Here is a 22,029-nt window from a genome sequence, read left to right as displayed (position 1 = left end):
CTGAGGTTCTGACTTCAAGTACTATGTTAAATAGTAATGGGGAGAGTGAACATCTTTGTCTTGTTCCTGACCATAGGGGAAAAGCTCTCAGTTTTTCCCCATTGAGGATGATATTTGCTGTGGGTCTTTCATATATGACCTTTATGATGTTGAGGTATGTTCATTTTATTCCTACTTTTTTGTGTTTTTTTTTTAAATCAAGAATTGATGCTATGTTTTGTCAAGTGCTTTTTCTGAATCTATTGAGTGAATGATATGGTTCTTATCCTTTCATTTATTAATGTGGTGTATCACATTGACTGATTTGTGAATATTGAACCAGCTGTGCAGCTCAGAAGTAAATCCAACCTGATCATGATACATAATTCTTTTAATGTACTGTTGAATTTGATTTGCTAGTGTCTCATTGAGAAAGTTTGCATCCAAGTTCATCAGGGATATTTTTCTGTAACAATATCCCTTTCATTGTGGACTTCTTTTTTGGTTTTGGAATCAAGTTAACGCTGGCTTTGTAGAATGAGTTGGGACGTTTTCCTTCCATTTATATTTTTTGAAACAATTTTAGTAGAATAGGTATTAATTTTTCTTTAAATGTCTGGAAGGGGCACCTGGGTGTCTAAGTTGTTTATGCAGCAGACTCTGGCACAGGTCATGATCTCATGGTTCATGGGTTCGAGCCCTGTGTCAGGCTCTATGCTTACAGCTCAGAACATGGAGCCTGCTTCAGTTTCTGTGTCTTCCTCTATTTCTGCCTCTCTCTCTCTCTCTTTCTCTGTCTCAAAAATAAAATAAAATAAAAACATTTAAAAATTTACATGTCTGGTAGAATTCAGAGTGGTTATTGAAAGACATGAATTTAGTGCCATTATGTTGCCTGTATAGTTGGTGTTTCTGGTGATGTTCTCTGGTCATGTCTAGTCTTTGCTTTTGGTCTTTTGTTTGTTTTTCCTCCAAAGAGTCCCCCTTAAAATTTCTTGCAGGGCTACTTTAGTGGTTACAAACTCCTTTAGGGTTTTAGTCTGGAAAACTGTAACTCTCCTTCTATTCTGAATCATGTCCTTGCTGGATAAAGAATTCTTGGCTGCATGTTTTTCCCATTTAGTGTGTTGAATAAATCCTGCCTCTCCTTTCTGGCCCGCCAAGTTTCTGTGGACAGCTCTGCTGTGAATCTCATCTGTCTTTCCTTGTAGGTTAAGGATTGTTTCCCACGCTGCTTTCATAATTCTTTCCTTGTCTGTGTATTTTGTGAATTTGACTATGATACGCCTTGGTGATGGTCAGCATTTATTGAATTTAATGGGAGTTCTCTGTGCTTCTTGGATTTTGATGTCTGTACCCTTCCCCTGATTAGGGAAGTTTTCAGCTATAATTTGCTTACATAAAACTTCAGCCCCTTTTTCTCTCTCCTCATCTTCTTTTCTCTCTCATTCACTCCTATGATATGAATGTTATTCCTTTTTAATAAGTTACAGAGTTCTGTAAGTCTTCCTTCGTGATCTTGTGCCTTTTTTCCCCTCTTCTCACCCTCATTATTCTGTATAATTTTATCGTCTCTATCACTGATTTGCTGCTCTGCTTCGTCCATCCTCACCATCATGACATCTATTCAAGATTACATCTCAGTTATAGCACTTTCATCCTGACTATATTTTAGTTCTTTTACCTCTGCAGAAAGGGATTCTCTGATGTCTTCTATGCTTTTTTCAACCCCAGCTAGTATCCCTGTAAATGGTTTTAAATTCTAGCTCAGACATCTTATATCCACGTTGATTAAATCACTGACCATGATTTCTACTTTCTGTTTTTCCTTTTGGGGTGAGTTTCTCCTTGTCCTTTTTTTCCAGAAAAGAAAAGAAGAAAGAAAAAAAGAAACAAAAAAACACAAAGAAACAAACAAACTAGAACCTGGGTGTGTTTTGGCCTGCTTGTTAAAAGAATATTATTCCAAAAATTAAATAATAAAATAAAATAATACATGCACACATAAATAAAAATAATAACTGCAAAATTTAAAAAAAGAGTTGAAAAAATAAGAAAATAAGTGACACAAATAATAATATAAAATAAAGAATAAGATTATAATGGAAGTTAGATCTTATTTCACCTTGAGCTGATCTATGATCATTAGAATTCGTGCAAGCAAGTTGTTTGTGCTAGTCTTCTGGGTAAGGGGCCTGCTGCACTAATTCTCAGGCTGACTTGTTTCCATGGAAACAAGGTGCAGGGGGGCAGGGCTTGGTTTAAGTGGCTCTGGCTACGACTAGTTGGGGCCAGTTTGCTCCCTGAATGCTTTTAAGTCTGAAGGGCATAATGAATGTGGCAGTGCCCTGCTCTATAGCCCCAGAGCTGAAAGTTCATGCCCCCCACTCTTCAGGGAAACCTCACATAAGGTCAATTAATCACCCCTCTTGTGTCATTGGTTTCTGTCAGAACCCTATGTTCACCCTGCCTGTGTCCAAGCTTCTTTATCTCAGGCACGCAACTGAGTTGCAAAATTCCAAATTTTAGGGATTCCTATGGCATGGACCTGCACTGTTCCTCTGGGGGAGGGTCTTGCTATGCCTTTTCTGGCCCCTGAAAAAAAAAGTGACATATGTTTACAGCTGTTTAGAATTTATTTCAAAACAGAGGAGAAAACTGGCATCCCTGCTTACTGTCCTCAGCTAGAGCAAGTCCCCTCTCTTAAGCCTGTAAGCGGCACAGCATATCGGTGGGACACGTCTTTCTTGTCACCTAAGGGATCCTCAGACCATGCTATCACTCCTGAGATTCTGCCCCACTTCACCACCTGAGCACCTTTAAGGCAGGCACATGCCCCACAGTGGACAGCTAAAAGTTCAGATTTTGCACTCTGCTGCTTATATTACTTTGTGGTAGCCTCTGCAAGTAGGCTCCTTCCCCATGGCCCTACCCTAAGCAACATTTCCCGCAGTAAATTCTCTGCACCTCCTACTTCCAAAAGGTGATTGCTTTTCTCGTGTAGTCTTGCACTTCTGTTCTCTCAAAATTCCAATTTTTTTCTTTGGTGTTCAGAATGATTTGATAACTATCTAGCTGTGTTCAAGGACAAGAGGAGCTTAGGTGTCATAGACTCTAGGTCTAAAGTTCTGTCTTGTCTAGCAAGAGGGCGGGACACAATAAAAAGTGAGAGATGGTGAATATCTGGGAAAAGACAAGAGCTCTGAATAAGGGTCCTTGCCCCATGTTTATTAAGATCAGAAGACTTACAAATGTGATAGGCATGCACAAAGAGACAAACTGTGAACATTAACTTGCGGATGTGAGGGAAAAGGGGGGGTTGAAGATATATGGTGTTTGGGGTTTGGTTCAGTATAAAATAAAATCCTGGCACTGGGCAGATGGGCAGATGGTTGGTAATGTAGACAGGAAGTGCTGTGTCTGTTTTTCTTAGCTAGCCTAGGGGATAAGGCAGGAGAGTAAATAACCTCAGGGTTAACAAGGCACCTTTTCTTTTGTTAACCATTTCCACTATGGGCTGCTTCGCCTGCAGTGCAGTGGTCTATAATCCAGTTTACCTGTTTGCCTAACTTGGTCCTTCCCTCCTGTGAAAGCAGCTTTCTGCTATGGTACTAAATTGGGGGACGCTTCTGCACTGAACACCTAATCTTGCTTACTTTGTATTGGGTACCCTTGTGCCCCTTTCTATTTTGGGGCCTTTGCCCCTCCTTCTCTATTGTGGGGGTTCTGCACCCCCTCTCTATTATGGGGTGCATTTGCATCCCCTCTCTATCCTGGGGTGCCTTTTCACCTCCTTATTCTTGGGGTGCTAATCTTGTTTACCCAAACTCGGGTGGGAGCATCCTATGGCTTTGTACTTTTTATGCCTTGTTAACCCATTGGTGTAAGCCCGGGGGATTCCTAAGCTTATTCCCCATACTTAGGATCTCCCTACTCCACTGCCATCTTAACTGCTGCCTCCAATATCTCTTATGACTACTGATGCAAATTTCCTCAATACGGTACTAGCAAAAAATATTCAACAGCATAATATAAGGATTATGCACCATGACCAAGTGGAATTTAGTTCTAGAATGAAAGAATGGTTCAAATACACAAAATCAACCAATGCAAATTAGTGTAGCCACTTTGGAAAACATGGAGTTTCCTCAAAAAATTAAAATGAGAATTAACATCATCAAGTAATCTCACTATTGGGTATTTACCCAAGGAAAACAGTACACTAATTCAATAAGATATGTGTACTGCAGTGTCATTTACAATAGCCCAAATATCGATAAAATGAAGTGTGTATCTATAGATGAATGGATAAATGAGATGTGGTACACACACACACACACACACACACACACACACACATACAGAATGGGATATTACTCGGGCATGAAAAGGAATGAAATCTTGTCATTTGTACCAATATGGATAGGCCCAGATGGTGTCATACTAAGTGAAATATGTCAGTCAGAGAAAGAAAAATACCATATGATTTCACTTATATGTGCAATTTAAGAAACAACATACAAATAAAGGGAAAAAAAGATACAACAACAACAACAACAACAAAACCTGTCTCTTAAATACAGAGAAAATACTGGTGGTTGTCAAAGGGGAAGAAGCAGGGGATGGGTGAAATAGATAAAGGAGATTAAAAATGCACTCATCTTGATGAGCACTGAGCAGTTTATAGAATTTTCAAATCATTATATTGTACTCCTAAAAGTAATATAACACTGTGTGTTGATTATGCTTAAATAACAAATAAGATAAAAATAAAAACCTGAAAAATTCCATTATGAGACAAAAATGTTTAAAAAAAAACTTCAGAGAAAAGAAGTTAGGGGCTAATAACTTTTACGTTTCATGCCTCACTGAGGAAGCAAATCTACTGATCTATTTCTTTGGGTTTTGTTTTATTTTTATTCTCACTGTATAGTAATACATTAGAGAAATGAGAGTCTAAAGACCAAGAGATGATATTGATATTCCTTCTCAAGATATCTTGAAATGAACAGTCTTCTAACCACTTTTACTGTTAAGTTTAATGAACATAAATGTTCACAGAAATTAGAAAATACATGGATATAAATGGAAAAAAAACACAAGATATCAAAACTTATATAGCAAAAGCAGTGCTTAGCAGTAATATGTTAGGTGTAAATACTTACATTTAAAAAGAAGAAACACCTCAAATCAACAATTTAACTTTTCACCTTAAGAGTAAAATAAAAAAAGAACATACTAAAATCAAATCAAGCAGAAGGAATAATAAAGTTTAGAGCATTTTTGAACAAAATAGAGAATACAAAACAATAGAAAAAAATCAATTAGTAGAACAGATCCATGAAAGTAGGAGCAGATTCTTTGAAAGAATTAAAAAAAATTGATAAAACCTTAGCCACACTTATCAAAAAGAAATGAGAAAGAACCCAATAAATAAAATCATGAATGAAAAAGTAGAGATAATAACCAACACCACCAACATACAAACATTTATAAGAGAATATTATGAGCAATTATATGCCAACAAATTGGGCAATGTGGAAGTAATGGATCAATTCTTACAAATATATAAACCACAAAACTGAAACAGGAAGAAATATAAAATTTGAATGGACCCATACCAGCAAAGAAATTTAATCCATAATCAAAAATCTCACAACAAACAAGAGTCCAGGGCCTGATGGCTTCACAGGGGAATTCTAACATATATTTAAAAAGGAATTAATACCTACTCTTCTGAAACTTCCAAAAAATAGAAATGGAAGGAAAACTTCTAAACTCATTCTACAAAGCCACCATTACCTTGATTCAAAAACCAAAAACCCCCATTTTAGTGGGTCTAATTACAGGCCAATATCCCTTATCAATATGGATGGAAAAATTCTCAAGAAAATACTAGCAAATCAAATCCAGCACTACATTAAAACAATTATTCACCACAATCAATGGTGATTTATTCCTGGGTTGCAAGGGTGGTTCAATATTCACAAATCTATCAACGTGATATATCATAGAAATAAAATAAATGATAAGAACCATACAGTCCTCTCAATAGATGCAAAAAAAAAGCATTTCACAATGTACAGCATCCACTCTTGAGAAAAAAAACACTCAGCAAACTAGGGAGAGAGGGAAAGTACATCAACATCATAAAAGCCACACACCAAAGGCCCGCAGCTAATATCATCCTCAATGCAGAAAAACTGAGACCTTTTACTCTAAGGTCAGGAACATGACAGTGATGTCTGCTTCCACCACTGTTGTTCAACATAATACTGAAAGCCCTAGCCTCGGCAATCTGACAACAAAAAGAAATAAAATGCATCCAAATCAGCAAGAAAGAAGTGAAACTTTCACTCTTCATAGATGGCATGATACTCTGCATGGAGAACCCAAATGACTCCACCAAAAAACTGCTACAACTAATGCATGAATTCAGCAAAGTTACATGACACACCCGACATAGAGAAATCTGTTGCATTGCTATCCACCAATAATGAAGCAGCAGAAAAAGAAATCAATTGATTCCATTTAAAATTGCACCAAAATCCATAAGATACCTAGGAATGAACCTAACCAAAGAGGCAAAAGATCTGTACACTGGAAACTAAAACACATATGAGAGAAATTGAAGAGGACACAAAGAAATGGGAAAACATTCCATGCTCATGGATTGGAAGTACAAATATTGTTAAAATGTCAATCAATACTACTCAAAGCAATCTATACATTCAATGCAATCCCTATCAAAATAACACCAGTATTTTTTGCAGAGCTAGAAAAAACAATCTTAAAATTTGTATGAAACCACGAAAGACCCCAGAGAGCCAAAGCAATCCTGAAAAAGAAAGAAACATGAAGGCATCACAATTCTGGATTTCAAGCTATATTATAACAAAGCTATAGTCATCAAGACAGTATGGCACTGACACAAAAACAGACACAGATCAATGGAACGGAATAGAAAACCCAGAAATAGACCCACAACTATATGGTCAACTAAAGTTCTACAAAGCAGGAAAGAATATCAAATGAAAAAGAAAAGACTGTCTCTTCAACAAATGGTTTTGGGAAAATTGGATGGCGACATGCAGAATGAAACAGGACCACTTTCTTATACCATACACAAATATAAATTCAAAATGATTGAAAGGCTTAAATGTGAGACAGGAAATCATCAAAATCATAGACAAGAACACAGCAACCTCTTTTACCTCGGCTGGAGGCACTAGACACATTTCTGGAGGCAAGGGAAACAAAAGCAAACATGAACTTTTAGGTATTTATCAAGATAAAAAGCTTTTGCACAGTAAAGGAAACAATCAACAAAACTAAAAGGCAGCCTGCAAAATGGGAGAAGATATTTGCAAGTGACATATCTGATAAAGGATAGTATCCAAAATCTAGAAAGAACTTACCGAACTCAACACTCAAAAAACAAACAACCCAGTTAAGAAATGGGCAGAAGACATGAATAGACACTTTTCCATAGAAGACATCCAGGTGGCTAACAGACATAGAAAAAGATGCTCAATATCACTCATCATCAGGGAAATACAAATCCAAACTTGGATGAGAAAACACCTCACACCTGTCAGAATGGCTAAAATTAACAACACAAGAAAAAACTGGTGTTGGAAAGACTGTGGGGAAAGGAAAACCCTCTTGCCCTTTTGAAGGGAATGCTAACTGGTTCAGCCACTCTGGAGAACAGAATGGAGGTCCCTCAAAAAACTAAAAATAGGACTACCCCATGACCCAGCAATTTAACTATTAGGTATTTATCCAAAGGATACAAAAATAGAGATTTGAAGTGGTACATGCACCCCAATGTTTATAACAACTTTATCAACAGTAGCCAAACTATGGAGAGTGCCCACATGTCCATTGACTAATGAATGGATAAAGAAGATGTGGTATATATGTGTGTTTGTGTACACACACACACACACACACACACACACACACTGGAATATTACTCAGCCATGAAAGAAATGAAATCTTTCCATTTGCAACGACATGGATGGAAGTAGAATGTATTAGGCTAAGTGAAATAACTCAATCAGAGAAAGGCAAATACCATATGATTTCACTCATATGTGGAATTTAGGAACATATGGGAAGGTGGGGGAAAGAGAAGACAAGAGACTCTTAATAATAGAAAACAAACTAAGGATTGATGGAAGGAGGTGGGTGGGAGAGGGGCTAGATGGTGATGGGTATTAAGGAGGGCACATGTTGTGATGTGTACCAGGTGTTGTATGTAAGTGTGAATCACTGAATTGTACTCCTGAAACCAATAGTGCAATTTATGATAGGTGACTAAAATTCAAATTAAAACAATATTTTAAAAATCCACTTGTAGTTTTATATATTTTTTGAGAGAGAGATTAGGGGAGGGGCAGGGGGAGAAAGAGAATCCATGCCGGGCATGGAGCCTGATGTGAGGTTTGACCTTAGGGCCATGAGACCATGACCTGAGCCAAAATCAAGTCAGACGCTTAACTGACTGAACCACCCAGGTGCCATGGCTGCAGTTTTATTGGAGTGTCTCTGATTGGCTTTGATATTAGGCTAGTGATGACCTCAATAATGAGATAGGAAATGTTTCCTCTTCAATTTTTTTGAAGAGTTTCAAAAGTACTGATGTTAATCCTTCTATTAGCAATAATCGCACCTCAGATAAACCTCATTGGCTATGATACTGCCACTGTACAAAGCTGATGTTAATTTTTCTATAAATGTGTGTTGGAATTACTACAGCTTTGTAGTATATCTTGAAATCTGGAATTGTAATATCTTCAGCTATTTTCTAGTTTCTCAAGATTGTTTTGACTATTCGAGGTCTTTTGTGGTTCCATAAAAGTTTAGAATGATTTATTCTAGTTCTGTGGAAAATGTTGTTGGCATTTTGATAGGGATTGGATTAAATCTATAGATGACTTTGGGTAGTATAGACATGTTAACAATATTGGTTCTTTAAATCCATGTTCATGGAATATCTTTCCATTTGTTTGTGTCATCTTCAGTTTCTTTTGAGTACAGTTCTTTTATCTTCTTTGTTAAGTTTATTCCTAGGTATTTTATTATTTTATTGGTGCAGTTGTACATAGGATTGTTTTCTTAATTTCTCTTTCTGCTCTTTCATTAGTATGTAGAAACGCAACAGATTTCTGTATATTAATTTTGTATTCTGAGATGTTACTGAATTTATTTATCAGTTCTAGGACTTTTATGTTGAAGTGTTTCAGGTTTTCTATATATAGTATCATGCCATCTTCAAAGAGTGACAGTTTTACTCCTTCCTTAGCAATTTGGCTTCCTTTTATTTCTTTTTGTTGTCTGATTGCTGTGGCTAGGACTTCCAGTACTACAGTGAATAAAAATGGTTAGAGTGGAGATCTTTATCTTATTCCTGACTTTAGAAGGAAAGTTCTCACTTTTTTTTTTACTATTGAGTATGATTTTACCTGTGGGTTTTTCACATATTGCCTGTAATATAGTGAGGTGTGTTCCCTCTAGACCTACTTTGTTGACAACTTTAATCATGAATGGATGTTCTATTTTGTTAAGTGCTTTTTTATGCATCTATTTATATGATAACATGGCTTTTTATCCTTTCTATTGTTACTTTGGTATATCATATTGATTGATTTGTGAATATTTAACCACGCTTTCATCCCTGGAATAAATCCCTGTTGATCATGGTGAATAATTTTTAATGTATTATTTGACTTGGTTTGCTAATATTTTGTTGAGGATTTCATCACCTATGCTTACCAGAGATAATTGGCCTGTAGTTGTTTGTGTTTTTATCTTTGCTTTGTTGTTGTGCTTTTGTTTTGTGGTATTTTTTTCTTTTTGGTTTTGGTATTAGGGTAGTGCTAGTCTCATAGAATGAATTGGAAGCTTTACTTCCTCTTCTATTTTTTGGAATATTTTGAAAAGAATGGGTATTAACTCTTCTTTAAATGTCTTGTAGAATTCACCTTCAAAGCCATCAAGTCATAGACTTTTGTTTCTTGGCAGTTTTATGAATACTGATTTGATTTGATATCTAGTAATCAAACTGTTAAAATTTTCTAATTCTTCTTTATTCAGTTTTGGGAAGTTATATATTCTCCCTTCAGTTTTGTCAATGTTTGCTTTATATAATTTGAAGTTTTGATGTTTGGGTTATATATATTCATAATTGTCATATCTCCTTGGTGACGTCACTGTTTCGTCCATGTATAACATTTGTCTCTGTGTGTCTTGCAACAGGTTTTTACTTAAAGAATAATTTTTCTGATATAATACAGCCACCATTGTTCTCTCTTGGTTATTTCATGTGTTAATAATTTTCAACTGTCTTACTTTCAAACTATTCATGCTCTTCAATTTAAAGTGAATCTTTTATTCATAGTATATAATTAAATCCAGGATTTTTAAAAATTGGTTTGTCAATATATGCCTTTTGATTAGAGAATTTAATTTCATATTTGGGGTAATTACTGATAGGAAAGTACTTACTGCCATTTTGTCATGTTTTATGTATTTGAGGTTTTTTGTCCTTCACTTTCTCTATTACTACCTTCCTTTGTGTTTAGTTGATTTTTTAGTGACATGCTTTGATTCCCTTCTCATTTCCTTTTTTGTTAAATATGAATTTTATTGTCAAATTGGTTTCCATACAACACCCAGTGCTCCTCCCAACAGGTGCCCTCAATACCCATCAACCACCCTACCCTCCCTCCCACCCCCATCTACCCTCAGTTTGTTCTCAGTTTTTTAAGAGTCTCTTAGGTTTGGCTCCCTCCCTCTCTAACTTTTCTCTTTCCTCTTTCCCCTCCCCCATGGTCTTCTGTTAAGTTTCTCAGGATCCACATATGAGTGAAAACATATGGTATCTGTCTTTCTCTGTATGACTTATTTCACTTAGCATAACACTCTCCAGTTCCATCCACGTTGCTACAAAAGGCCATATTTCATTCTTTGTCATTGCCACGTAGTATTCCATTGTGTATATAAACCACAATTTCTTTATCCATTCATCAGTTGATGGACATTTAGGCTCTTTCCATAATTTGGCTATTGTTGAAAGTGCTACTCTAGACATTGGGGTACAAGTGCCCCTATGCATCAGCACTCCTGTATTCCTTGGGTAAATTCCTAGCAGTGCTATTGCTGGGTCATAGGGTAGATCTATTTTTAATATTTTGAGGAACCTCCACACTGTTTTCCAGAGTAGCTGCACCGGTTTGCATTCCCACCAACAGTGCAAGAGGGTTCCCATTTCTCCACATCCTCGCCAGCATCTATAGTCTCCTGATTTGTTCATTTTAGTCACTCTGACTGGCGTGAGGTGGTATCTCAGTGTGGTTTTGAGTTGTATTTCCCTGACGAGGAGCGACGTTGAGCATCTTTTCATGTGCCTGTTGGCCACCTGGATGTGTTCTTTAGAGAAATGTCTATTCATGTTTTCTGCCCATTTCTTCACTGGATTATTTGTTTTTCAGGTGTGGAGTTTGGTGAGTTCTTTATAGATTTTGGATACTAGCCCTTTATCCAGTATGTCATTTGCAAATATCTTCTCCCAATCTGTTGGTTGCCTTTTAGTTTTGCTGATTGTTTCCTTCGCCTTAGAGAAGCTTTTTATCTTTCAGGGGTTCCAAAAGTTCAATTTTGCTTTTGTTTCCCTTGCCTCCAGAGACATGTCAAGTAAGAAGTTGCTGTGACCACAAAGAGATTGTTGCCTGTTTTCTCCTCTCAGATTTTGATGGCCTCCTGTCTTACATTTAGGTCTTTCATCCATTTTGAGTTTATTTTTGTTTATGGTGTAAGAAAGTGGTCTAGTTTTATTCTTCTGCATATTGTTTTTCAGTTTTCCCAGCACCACTTGCTGAAGAGACTGTCTAGTTTCCATTGGATCTACTTTCCTGCTTTGTCAAAGATTAATTGGCTATAGGTCTGTGGATCCATTTCTGGGTTCTCTATTCTGTTCTATTGATCTTCATGTCTGTTTTTTCTGCCAGTACGATACTGTCTTGATGATTACAGCTTTGTAATATGGCCTGACATCGGAACTCTGATGCCTCCAACTTTGGTTTTCTTTGTCAGGATTGCTTTGGCTATCCGGGTCTTTTCTGATTCCATACAAATGTTAGGATTGTCTATTCTAGCTCTGTGAAATGTGCTGGTGTAATTTTGATTGGGATTGCATTGATTATATAGATTGCCTTGGGTAGTATCAACATTTTAACAGTATTCTAAGAATCCAAGAGCATGAAATGTTTTTCCCTTTCCTGTGTCTTCTTGAAATTCTTTCATAAGCTGTCTATACTTTTCATTGTATACATTTTTAACCTCTTTGGTTAGGTTTATTCCTAGCTATTTTATGGTTTTTGGTGCAATTGTAAATGAGATTGATTCCTTGATTTCTCTTTTTGCTGCTTCCTTACTGTTGTATAGAAATGCAACTGATTTCTATACATTGATTTTATATCCTGTGACTTTGCTGAATTTATGTATCAGTTCTAGAATTTTTTTTAATGGAGTCTTTTGGGTTTCCCACATAGAATCATGTTTTCTGTGAAGAGTAAAAGTTTGACTTCTTCCTTGCTGATTTGGATGCTTTTTATTTTTTTTGTTGTCTGATTGCTGGGGCTAGGACTTCCAACACTATGTTGAATAATAGAGGTGATAGTGTACATCCTTGTGTTCCTGACCTCAGGGGGAAAGCTTTCAATTTTTCCCCATTGAGGATGATATTCGCCATGAGTCTTTCATATATGGCGTTTATGTTCTTGAGATATGATCCTTCTTTCCCTATGTTCTTGAGAGCTTTTCTTTTTTTTATCAAGACAGGATACTGTATTTTGTCAAATGTTTTCTCTGTATCTATTGAGAGAATCATGTGGTTCTTATTCTTTGTTTTATTAATTGCCTTTATCTCTTGATTGATTTACAAATATTGAATTGTCCCTGCATCCCAGAAATAAATCCCACTTGATCGTGATGAATAATTCCTTTATTTTATTTTATTTTATTTTATTTTATTTTATTTTTTATTTATTTACTTATTTTTGGTTACCTTTCTAACTCGTTTGGCTCTTTTTTTTTAATATCATTTATTGTCAAGTTGGTTTCCATACAACACCCAGTGCTGATCCCAACAAGTGCCATCCTCAATGCCCATCACCCACTTTGCCCACTCCGCCACCCCCATCAAGCCTCAGTTTGTTCTCACTATTTAAGAGTTCTTAAGGTTTGCCTCCCTCCCTCTGTAGCTTTTTTCCCCTTCCCCTCCCCCATGGTCTTCTGTTAAGTTTCTCAAGATCCACATATGAATGAAAACATATGGTATCTTTCTTTCTCTGACTGACTTATTTCACTTAACATAGTACCCTCCAGTTCCATCCACGTTGTGGTAAATGGTCAGATTTCATTCTTTCTTGTTGCCAAGAAGTATTCCATTGTATATATAAACCACATATTCTTTATCTATAATTTGGCTATTGTTGAAAGTGCTGCTATAAACATTGGGGTACATGTGCCTTTATGCATCAGCAACCTGTATCCCTTGGATAAACTCCTAGCAGTGCTATTGCTGGGTCATAGGGTAGATCTATTTTTAATTTTTTGAGGAACCTTAACACTGTTTTCCAGAGCTACTGCACCAGTTTACATTCCTACCAACAGTGCAAGAGAGTTCCCATTTTTCCACATCCTTGCCAGCATCTATAGTGTCCTGATTTGTTCATTTTAGCCAATCTGACCGGTGTGAGATGGTATCTCAGTGTGGCTTTGATTTGTATTTCCCTACTGAGGAGTGACATTGAGCACATTTTCATGTGTCTGTTGACCATCTAGATGTCTTCTTTGGAAAAGTGTCTATTCATGTCTTCTGCCCATTTATTCACTGGATTATTTGTTTTTTGATGTGGAGTTTGGTGAGTTCCCTATAGATTTTAGATACTACCATTTATCTGATATGTCATTTGCAAATATCATTTCCCATTCCATCGGTTGCCTTTTAGTTTTGTTGATTGTTTCCTTTGCAGTGCAGAAGCTTTTTATCTTGATGAGGTCCCAATAGTTCATTTTTTATTTTAATTCCCTTGCCATTAGAGATGTGTCAAGGGAGAAATTGCTGTGGCTGAGGTCAAAGAGGTTTTTTGCTGCTTTCTCCTCTAGGGTTTTGATGGTTTCCTGTGTCACATTCAGGTCCTTCATCCATTTTGAGTTCATTTTTGTGTATGGTGTAAGAAAGTTCTAGTTTCAATCTTCTGCATGTTTCTGTCCAGTTCTCCAAGGACAATTTTTTAAAGAGACTGCCATTTTTCCATTAGGTACTCTTTCCTGCTTTGCCAAAGATTAGTTGACCATAGATTTGTGGGTCCAATTCTGGGGTGTCTATTTTATTCTATTGGTGTATATGTTTTTTTTTCCAATACCATACTCTCTTGATACTTACAGCTTTGTAGTAGAGGTTAAAGTCTGGGATTGTGATGCCTCCTGTTTTGGTTTTCTTCTTCAATATTACTTTGGCTATTTAGGGTCGTTTGTTGTCCCATACAAATTTTAGGGTTGTTTGTTTTGCTTCCAGAAGAATGCTGGTGCAATTTTGATTGGTATTACATCAAATTACAATTTGATGTAATTGTACATATTACAATGTACAATTGTACAATGTACAAATGTACAATGTACAAATGTACAATGTACAAATATTACAAATTACAATCAAATTACAATTTGATTGGTAGATTGCTTTCGTTAGTATTGACATTTTAACAATATTCTTCAAATCCATTTGCACGGAATGTTTTTCTGTTTCTTTGTGTCTTCTTAAATTTCCTTCATAAGCTTTCTACAGTTTTCAGCATACAGATCTTTTACATCTTCAGTTAGGTTTATTCCTAGGCATTTTATGATTCTTGGTGCAATTGTGAATGGGATCAGTTTCTTTATTTGTCTTTCCGTTGCTTCATTATTGGTGTATAAAACTGCAACTGATTTCTGTACATTAATTTTCTACTCTGCAACTTTGTTTAATTCATCCATCAGTTCTAGGAGACTTTTGGTGGAGTCTGTCAGGTTTTCCATGTAGAGTGTCATGTTGTCTGCGAAAAGTGAAAGTTTGTCTTCTTCTTTGACAATTTTTATGCCTTTTATTTCATTTTATTGTGTGGTACTTGATGCTAGGATTTCCAATACTATGTTAAACAACAGCCGTGGGAGTGGACATCCCTGTCATGTTCTTGATCTCAGGGGGAAAGCTCTCAGTTTTTCCCTGTTGAGGATGATATTAGCTGTGGGCTTTTCATAAGTGACTTTTATCATGTTTATGTTCCTTCTATTCCAACTTTCTCAAGTGTTTTTATTAAGAAAGGATGCTGAATTTTGTCAAATGCTTTTTCTGCATCAAGTGACAGGATTATACGGTTCTTATCTTTTCTTGTATTAATGTGATGTATCACATTGATTGATTTGCAAATATTGAACCAGCCCTGCAGCCCAGGTATGAATCCCACTTGATCATGGTGAATAATTCTTTTTATATGCTGTTGAATTCGATTTGCTAGTATCTTGTTGAGAATTTTTGCATCCATATTCATCAGGAATATTGGCCTGTAGTTCTTTCTTTTATTCCCTGGGTCTCTGTCTGGTTTTAGAATCAAAGTAATACCAGCCTCATAGAATGAGTCCAGAAATTTTCCTTCCATTTCTATTTTTTTGGAACAGCTTGAGAACGATAGGTATTAACTCTGCTTTAAAAATCTGGTAGGAGTTCCCCAGGGAAGCCATCTGGTCCAGGCATCTTATTTGTTGGGAGATTTTTGATAACTGATACAATTTCTTCAGTATTTATGGGCCTGTTCAAATTTTTCTATTTCCTCCCACTTGAGTTTTGGTAGTGTGTGGGTGTTTAGGTATTTATCTATTTCCTCCAGGTTGTCCAGTTTGTTGGCATATAATTTTCATAGTATTCCCTGATAATTGCATGTATTTGTGAGGGATTGGTTGTAATAAATACATTTTCTTTTGTGATTTTATCTATTTGAGTCCTTTCTCTTTTCTTTTTGAGAAGCCTGGGTAGAGGTTTATCAATTTTGTTTATATTTTAAAAAAAACAACCCTTGATTTCATTGATTTGTTCTACTGTTTTTTTCTGGGGTAGATTCTATATTGCTTATTTCTGCTCTGATCTTTAGTATTTCTCCTTTTCTTCTGGGTTAGGGGTGTCTTTGCTGTTCTGCTTCTAGTTTCTTTAGGTGTGCTGTTAGATTTTATATTTGGGATTCTTCTTGTTTCTTGAGATAGGCCTTGATTGCAATGTATTTTCTTATTAGGAATGCCTTTGATGCATCCCAAAGGGTTTGGATTATTGTATTTTCATTTTCAGTTTCCATATTTTTTTAAATGTCTTCTCTAATTGCCTGGTTGACCCATTTGTTCTTTACTAGGATGATCTCCATGCTTTTGGAGGTTTTCCAGACTTTTTCTGTGGTTGATTTTAAGTTTCATAACGTTGTGGACTGAAAGTGTGCATGGTATGATCTTAATTCTTTTATATTTATTGAAGGCTGTTTTGTGAACCACTGTGTTATCTGTCTTTGAAAATGTTCCATGTGCACTCAATAAGAAAGTATATTCTGCTGCTGTGGGATGTAGAGTTCTAAATATATGTGTCAAATTCATCTGATCCAATGTATCATTCAGGGTCATTGTCTTTAATGATTCTCTGTCTAGATGATCTATTCATTGTTGTAAGTGCAGTATTAAAGTCCACTGCAATTACCACATTCTAACAATAAGATTGCTTACGTTTGTGATTAATTGTTTTATATTTTTGGGTACTCACGAATTCATTTCATAAACATTTATAATTGTTATCTCTTCCTGATGGATAGACCTTGTAATTATTATATAATGCCCTTCTTCATCTCTTGTTGAATTTAATTTACAGTCTAATTTGTCTGATATAAGTATGGCTACTCCAGCTTTCTTTTGACTTCCAGTAACATGCTGGATAGTTCTCAATCACCTCACTTTTAATCTGTAGGTGTCCTCAGGTCTAAAATGAGTCTCTTGTAGACAACAAATAGATGGGTCTTTTTTTTTTATCCATTCTGATACCCTATATCTTTTGATTGGAGCATTTCATCCATTTACATTCAGTGTTGTTATTGAATGATATTGGTATAGAGTCATTGTGTTATCTGTAGGTTTCATGCTTGTAGTGATATTTTGGTACTTTGTGGTCCTTGCAACATTTCACTCACAGGATTCATTCACTTAGGATCTCTTGAAGGGCTGGTTTAGTGGTGGTGAAATCCTTCAATTTTTGTTTGTTTGAGAATACCTTTATCTCTCCTTCTAGTCTGAATGGCAAGCTTGCTGGATAAAGGATTCTTGGCTGCACAGTTTTCCTGTTCATCACATTGAAGATATCCTGCCATTCCTTTCTTGCCTGCCAAGTTTCAGTAGATAGGTCTGCTTCTACCCTTGTGTATCTACATTTGTATGTTAAAGCCTGTTTATCCATACCTGCTTTCAGAATTTTCTCTTTAGCCTTGTATTGTGCCAGTGTCACTATGATAAGTTGTGGAGAAGATCAATTCAAGTTACGTCTGAAGGGAGTTCTCTGTGCCTCTTGGATTTCAATGTCTGTTTCCTTCCCCATGTTGGGGAAGTTCTCAGCTATGATTTATTCCAGTACACCTTCAGCCCCTTTCACCCTCTTCATCTTTTTCTAGAATTCCTATCATACAGATATTGTTCCATTTGAGTGCATTCACTTAGTTCTCTAATTCTCCCCTGTTGATCCTGTTTTTTTTTAATCTTTTTCTCAGATTCTTCTTTTTCCATAATTGTATCTTCTAATTCACCTCTTCTCCTCTCTGCCTCTTTGTTCTGTGCTGTGGTCCCCTCCATTTTATTTTGTACCTCATTTGTAACATTTTTATTTCCTCATGACTATTTTTTAGTTCCTTGATCTCTGCAACAATAGATTCTCTGCTATCTTCTATGCCTTTTTCAAGCTCAGTGATTAATTTTTTGACTATTATTCTAAATTCTTGTTCAGTTATATTGCTTATATCTGTGTTGATCAATTATTTAGCTGTCACTTCTTCCTGGAATTTCTTTTGAGGGGAATTCTTCAGTTTCATAATTTTGGCTAGTTTTCTGTCCCTTATGAGTCTAAAGTTCTTTTTATGTGCTCTGGACCTGCAAGCACTGCTATAGTAGAGGGGATTCATACACTGTCCAGGACCTGGCCATTCAGGAGGTGTTTTTTGGAGTGTGTTACTGGCTCTCTATAGTTGTGACTTTGGTTATTTTTTTCTCTACTCATAGTGATGTTTTAGACCCTCCACGATGTGTGCTTTTAATTTGTTCCTTGAAGTAGCCCTGGAAAAGAAAAAAAATGACAAACCGGAAACAAAAACACATAAACACACAGATAAATAAAACAAACAGAGAAACAAAGAAAAAATCCAAAAGCGAAAATCAAGAAACAGCAGCTGTAAGAACAGGGTATATGTGGTGCTGATGGAAGAGCACATACAAAGAGAGAAATGACAGGGGTGGGGACAAGGAGAAAATAAACATTGACCAAGCAGAGAGACTAAATGGCTTAATCCATAGAGAAAGGAAAATAAAGAAGGAAGCGGGGGCAAAGAAACAAAGATAAAGTTACCCAGACAGAAACTACATGGCTTCATTATTCCAGAGAGAGAGAAAGAAAACTACAGAAGGAGGTGTAGAACACATATCAAGGGAATGTATTAAATATATCTGCTTAAACAAACCAACAACCCGAGTAACCAGCCTTGAGGAGGGAAGACATAAGTAAGGAGGAAAGGGAGGGAAATTTATCTAAACAATGAGAAATGTCCTGGAGTTAATCCAGGTTATGCAGCAGCACTGGTCTGGAGGATGGAGCCATTTGTTTCCATAGTGTCCATCCCGCTCCAGTAGATGCATAGTTACCTGGTGTGGAGGGATGTGGTTTGGTGTAGGCTGGTCTTGCCTCCACTTTGGGGCCCTCAGAATGATCCCTGAGGCCCCACCTTGATGGTGGGGGGGGGGTGGTGATCCCCCAGTCTCTTCTCCACGGACCGGTGGACTCCGTTTGAGTCATCCTCACTGTAGTATGCACACAGACAGGGCAGTCTTTCTTGCTCCACCGACTCCCCTGTCCTGGTGCTTGGCTAGGATTCAAAGTCCCGCTCCATGAGCTCTGACACTGGGGAAGAGCCTCTGTGTGTGGCTCAATATGTGGTCCCAGTTGGCTTTGTGCCACAGCACTTCAGGGAGGACCACCTTCTCCTGCTGTGGACTGTGCCCCTGACCTAGCCACTGAGCCCAGGGTTGGCAGATGTAGGCAGGCTTTGTCCTATCCCGCAGCACTCCAGGGAGGGGGGGTCGCTTTCTCCTACTGCAGACTATGCCTTTGAACTAGCCACTGAGCCCTGGGGAGGTAGACACAGGCAGGCTTTGTCCTATCTCACAGAACTCCAGGGAGGGGGCCGTTTTCTCTTACTGCAGACTGCTCCTGACCTACCAAACCCGATGTTGACTCTCCTCCTCCCCAGGTGAGCAAACAGGGTAGCCGGTCCCAGTGCAAGGAAAGCCCCACAGTTAGAGATGGGATCCCTCTCAGTCCCAGTCTGAGGTTTATCTCTTGTCCAGATACAATTCTAAGCTTCCTCAGCCACTCTTTCTCTTCCTTTTGTCTCTCTGCAAAAGGGGATCCCTCCCCTCCCTGCATATGGGGCCTGTTTTATCTCCCCCAGTTCTTAATCACCCACTTATAGCCCATCTATGTTGTCCCAGTGTCTCCTTTTTAGACGCAGTCTCGTTTCCTCCCAGACTCTCAGGGTTCAAAGCCCTTTGGCTTCAGCCCTTCTTTGTTTGAGAGAGAGGGGAGGTATGGATCCCCCTACTTCTCTGCCACGTTTGTCCCGAAACCTGAATAATCCTTTTAATGTATTGTTGGATCTGTTTGGCCTGTATCTTGTTGAGAATTTTTCCATCCATGTTCATCAGGGAAATTGGCCTGTAGTTCTCCTTTTTAGTGCAGACTTTGTCTGGTTTTGGAATCAAGGTAATGCTGGCCTTGAAGAATGAGTGGAGAAGTTTTCCTTCCATTTCTATTTTTTATAGCAGCTGCAAAAGAATAGGTGTTAACTCTTCTTTAAAATTTTTGGTAGAATTCCCATGGAAATCCATCCAGCCCTGGATTCTTGTTTGTTGGAAGACTTTTCATTACTGATTCAATTTTTACTGGTTATGGTTCCATTCAAATTTTCTATTGTTTCCTTTTCAGTTTTGGTAATTTATATCTTTCTATGAATTTATTCATTTCTTCCAGATTGCCCAATTTTTTGGCATATAATTGCTCATAATATTCTTATTATTGTTTCTATTTCTGCAGTGTCAGTTGTGATCTTCTCTTTCATTCATGATTTTTATTTATTTGTGTTCTTTCTGGTTTGTTTTGTTTTTTTAATCAATCTGTCTTGGGGATTATCAATTTTGTGAATTCTTTCAAAGAACCAGTTCCTGGTTTCATCTGTTCTACTCTTTTTTTTTTATTTCTTTACCAGTAATTTCTGCTCTAATATTTATTATTTTGCATCTTCTGCTGGTTTTGGTTTTTATTTGATGTTCTTTTCCAGCTCTTTAAGGTTTAAGGTTAGGTTGTGTATCTGAGACCTTCGTTCGTTAGGAATGCCTGTATTGTTATATACTTCCTTCTTATGACTGCCTTTGCTGCATCCCAGAGGTTTTGCGCTGTTGTGTTTTCATTTTCATTGGCTACCATGTACTTATTAATTTCCTCTTTAACTTCTTGGTTAGCACATTCATTTTTTAGGAGGATGTCCTTTTGTCTCCACGTGTTTGTCATCTTTCCAAATTTTCTCTTGTGGTTGATTCCAAGTTTCATACAGTTGTGGTCTAAAAATATGCACGGTATGATCTCAAACTTTTTGTACTTGTTGAGGGCTGAATTGTGACCCAGTATGTTATATATTCTGGAGAATGTCCCATGTGCACTGGAGAAGAATGTGTATTCTGCTGCTTTAGGATGAAATCTTCTGAATATATCTGTTAAGTCCATCTGGTCCTGTGTGTCATTCAAACCAATTGTTTCCTTGTATATTTTCTGCTTAGGTTATATGTCCCTTGCTGTAAGTGGGTGTTGATGTCCCTACTATTATGGTATTATTATCAATGAGTTTCTTTATGTATGTGATTAATTGATTATATATTTGGGGGTTCCACATTTGGCAAATAAATGTTTATAATTTTTAGATTTTCTAGGTGGATAGACCCCTTAATTATGATTATAATGCCCTTCTTCATTTCTTGGTACAGTCATTATTTTAAAATCTGATTTATCTCTTAAAGGTGTGGCTACTCTGGGTTTCCTTTGGTGACCATAATCATGATAGATTGTTCCACATCCCCTTTCTTTCTATCTGAAGGTGTCTTTGGGTCTAAAATGGGTCTCTTGTAAGAAGCATATACATGGGTCTTGCTTTTCTTGTCCATTCTGATACCCTGTGTCTTTTCATTGAAGCATTTAGTCCATTGACATTTTTAGATTGAGTACTGAAATATATGAATTTAGTCCCATTTTGTTTCCTGCAGTGTTGGAGTTTCTGTTGATGTTCTCTGGTCCTTTCTAGTCTTTGTTTCTTTTGGTCTTTTTTGGTTTGTTTTGTCTTGTCTCCCCTCAGAAAGTCCCCCTTAAAATTTCTTGTATGGCTGGTTTACTGGTCTCAAATCCTTTAGTTTTTGTTTGTCTAGGAAACTCTTTATCTTTCCTTCTATTTTGTATGATAACCTTGCTGGATAAAGAGGTTTTGGCTGCATATTTTCCCCATTTAGCACATTGAATATATCCTGCCACTCCTTTGTGACCTGCCAATTTTCTATGGATAGTTCTGCTGTGAACCTGATCTGTCTTCCCCTATAGATTAAGGACTTTTTCCCCTTGTTACTTTCATGATTCTTTCCTTGTCTGTGTATGTTTTGAATTTGACCATGATATGC

General features: G+C 37.0%; 1 protein-coding gene and 1 non-coding gene across 5 annotated transcripts in view; one reads left to right on the top strand and one right to left on the bottom strand.

The window, feature by feature from the left end:
• Positions 1 to 22,029, top strand: part of MTMR8 (myotubularin related protein 8) — a 118,614-nt gene that overhangs the window by 41,628 nt on the left and 54,957 nt on the right. The window lies entirely within an intron of this gene.
• On the bottom strand, positions 8,565 to 8,701 carry LOC113597381 (U4 spliceosomal RNA). The gene has a single exon (XR_003418156.1). It is a non-coding gene; the product is annotated as a U4 spliceosomal RNA (small nuclear RNA).

The sequence above is a fragment of the Acinonyx jubatus genome, chromosome X (genome assembly GCF_027475565.1).
Source record: "Acinonyx jubatus isolate Ajub_Pintada_27869175 chromosome X, VMU_Ajub_asm_v1.0, whole genome shotgun sequence".
In the NCBI taxonomy this organism is placed as follows: domain Eukaryota; kingdom Metazoa; phylum Chordata; class Mammalia; order Carnivora; family Felidae; genus Acinonyx; species Acinonyx jubatus.
This window is presented reverse-complemented; position numbering and strand designations above follow the sequence as displayed.